The sequence below is a fragment of the Salvelinus sp. IW2-2015 genome, unplaced genomic scaffold (genome assembly GCF_002910315.2).
Source record: "Salvelinus sp. IW2-2015 unplaced genomic scaffold, ASM291031v2 Un_scaffold6420, whole genome shotgun sequence".
NCBI lineage: Eukaryota > Metazoa > Chordata > Actinopteri > Salmoniformes > Salmonidae > Salvelinus > Salvelinus sp. IW2-2015.
Window position 1 is genome coordinate 7389 of NW_019947682.1, and position 3694 is coordinate 11082.

Below are 3694 nucleotides of genomic sequence, written 5' to 3' on the forward strand. Positions count from 1 at the left end.
GAGCAAAAAAATAATTAAATAACAATATGGGGATGAGGGAATTGGATGGGCTATTTACAGATGGACTATGTACAGGTGCAATGATCTGTGAGCTGCTCTGACAGCTGATGCTTAAAGTTGGTGAGGGAGATATGAGTCTCCAGCTTCAGTGATTTTAGCAATTCATTCCAGTCATTGGCAGCAGAGAACTGAAAGGAAAAGGCTGGCCGAAGTAGGAATAGGCTTTGGGGGTGACCAGGGAAATATACCAGGCTGGAGAGCGTGCTACGGATGGGTGCCGCTATGGTGACCAGTGAGCTGAAATAAGGCGGGGCTTTACCTAGCAAATACTTATAGATGACCTGGAGCCAGTGGGTTTGGCGAGAATATGAAGCGAGGGCCAGCCAACGAGAGTATACTGGCTGGTGGGTAGTATATGGGGCAAAACTGATGGCACTGTGATAGACTGCATCCAATTTGCTGAGTAGAGTGTTGGAGGATATTTTGTAAATTACATCACCGAAGTCAAGGATCGGTAGGATAGTCAGTTTTACGAGGGTATGTTTGGCAGCATGAGTGAAGGATGCTTTGTTCGAATAGGAAGCCAATTCTAGATTTAATTTTGATTGGAGATGCTTAATGTGAGTGTGGAAGGAGAGTTTAGTCTAACCAGACACCTAGGTATTTGTAATTGTCCACATATTCTATGTCAGAACCGTACAGAGTAGTAACACTGGATGGGCGGGCAGGTACGGGCAGCGATCGGTTGAAGAGCATGCATTTAGTTTTACTTGCATTTAAGAGCAGTTGGAGGCCACGGAGGAGAGTTGTATGGCAATAAAGCTTTTTTTTAGGTTTGTTAAGACAGTGTCCAAAAAAAGGCCAGAAGTATACAGAATAGTGTCGTCTGCGTAGAGGTGGATCAGAGAATCCCCTGCAGCAAGAGAGACATCATTGATGTGTACAGAGAAAAGAGTCGGCCCGAGAATTGAACCCTATGGCACCCCCATAGAGCTGCCAGAGGTCTGGAAAACAGGCCCTCCGATTTGACACACTGAACTCTGTCTGAGAAATAGTTGGACCAGGCGAGGCAGTCATTTGAGAAACCAAGGCTGTTGAGTCTGCCGATAAGAATGTGGTGATTGACAGAGTCGAAGGCCTTGGCCAGGTCGATGAATACGGCTGCACAGTATTGTCTTTTATCGATGGCGGTTATGATATTGTTTAGTACCTTGAGCGTGGCTGAGGTGCACCCATGACCAGCTCGGAAACCCAACTGCATAGACGGAAGAAGGTACGGTGGGATTCGAAATGGTCGGTGATCTGTTTGTTAACTTGGCTTTCGAAGACCTTAGAAAGGCAGGGTAGGATAGATATAGGTTGTAACAGTTTGGGTCTAGAGTGTCTCCCCCTTTGAAGACAGGGATGACTGTGGCAGCTTTCCAATCGTTGGGGATCTCAGACAATATGAAACAGAGGTTGAACAGGCTAGTAATAGGGTTTTCAACAATTGCGGCGGCATAATTTTAGAAACAAAAGGGTCCAGATTGTCTAACCCAGCTGATTTGTAGGGGTCCAGATTTTGCAGCTCTTTCAGAACATCCGCTATCTGTATTTGGGTGAAGGAGAAATGGGGGCGGTTTGGGCAAGTTGCTTTGGGGGGGTGCAGGGCAGTTGACCGGGGTAGGGTAGCCTGGTGGAAAGCATGGCCAGCCGTAGAAAAATGATTATTGAATTCTCAATTATCGTGGATTTATCAGTGGGGACAGTGTTTCCTAGCCTAGTGCAGTGGGCAGCTGGGAGGAGGTGCTCTCTTTCTCCATGGACTTGACAGTGTCCCAGAACATTTTGGTGTTTGTGCTACAGGATTCACATTTTCTGTTTATAAAAGCTAGCCTTTGCTTTCCTAACTGCCTGTGTATATTGGTTCCTAACTTCCCGGAAAAGTTGCACATCGTGGGGGCTATTCGATGCTAATACAGTACGCCACAGGATGTTTTTGTACTGGTCAAGGGCAGTCAAGTCTGGAGTGAACCAAGGGCTATATCTGTTTCTGTTTCTACATTTTTTGAATGAGGCATGCTTATTTAAGATGGTGAGGAAAGCACCTTTTAAGAATAACCAGGCATCCTCTATGACGGAATGAGTTCAATATCCTTCCAGGATACCCGGGCCAGGTCGATTAGAAAGGCCTGCTCGCTGAAGTGTTTTAGGGAGCGTTTGACAGTGATGAGGGGTGGTCGTTTGACTGCAGACCCATTACGGACGAAGGCAATGAGGCAGTGATCGCTGAGATCCTGGTTGAAGACCGCAGAGGTGTGTTTAGAGGGCAGGTTGGTCAGGATGATATCTATGAGGGTGCCCGTGTTTACAGATATGGGGTTGTACCTGGTAGGTTCATTGATAGTTTATTGTGAGATTGAGGGCATCTAGTTTAGATTGTAGGATGGCCGGGGTGTTAAGCATGTCCCAGTTTAGGTCAACTAACAGTAAACGAGCTCTGAAGATAGATGGGGGCAATCAATTCACATATGGTGTCCAGGGCACAGCTGGGGGCAGAAGGTGGATAAGATATCCACCTTCTATTACTTGGAATAGGAAAACACTTAAACAAGGCCTTATAAATGGCTAATAAGACACAATAAAGGCTTTTTAGCAACTTATATACAGACTTATAAACTACTAGTAAGTGGTTTATACTGTATGTGTAGCCTACCTTAACCCTWGTGTAGTTTTAACTAGGGGTCGACCAATTAATCGGTATGGACYATTAATTAGGGCAGATTTCAAGTGTTCATAACAATCGGTAATCYGCATTTTTGGACACCGATTATTGCCGATTACATTGCACTCCKCGAGGAGACTGCGTGGCAGGCTGACTACCTGTTACGTGAGTGCAGCAAGGAGCCAAGGTAAGTTGCTAGCTAGCATTGAACTTATCTTATAAAAAACAATCAATTTTAACATAATCACTAGTTAACTAGACATGGTTGTGAATATTACTAGTTTATCTAGCTTGTCCTGCGTTGCATATAATTGATGCGGTGCCTGTTAATTTATCATTGAATCACAGCCTACTTCAACAAACGGGTGATGATTTAACAAGCGCATTTGCGAAAAAAGCACCAATGTGTACCTCACCATAAACATCAATTAATTAACTAGGGAAATTGTGTCACTTCTCTTGCGTTCTGTGCAAGCAGAGTCAGGAAATATGCAGCAGTTTGGGCTGCCTGGCTCGTTGCGAACTGCGTGAAGACCATTTCTTCCTAACAAAGACCGTAATTAATTTGCCAGAATTGTACAGAATTATGACATACCATTGAAGGTTGAGCAATGTAACCGCAATATTTAGACTTATGGATGCCATCCGTTAGATAAAATACGGAATGGTTCCGTATTTCACTGAAAGAATAAACGTTTTGTTTTCGAAATGATAGTTTCCAGATTTGACCATATTAATGACCTAAGTCTCGTATTTCTGTGTGTTATTATATTAAAATTAAGTCTATGATTTGATATTTGATAGAGCAGTCTGACTGAGCGGTGGTAGGCAGCAGCAAGCTCGTAAGCATTCATTCAAAAAGCACTTTCGAGCATTTACCAGCAGCTCTTCGCTGTGCTTCAAGCATTGCGCTGTTTATGACATCAAGCTTATCAACTCCCGAGATTGGGCTGGCAATACTTTAGTGCCTATAAGAACATCCAATAGTCA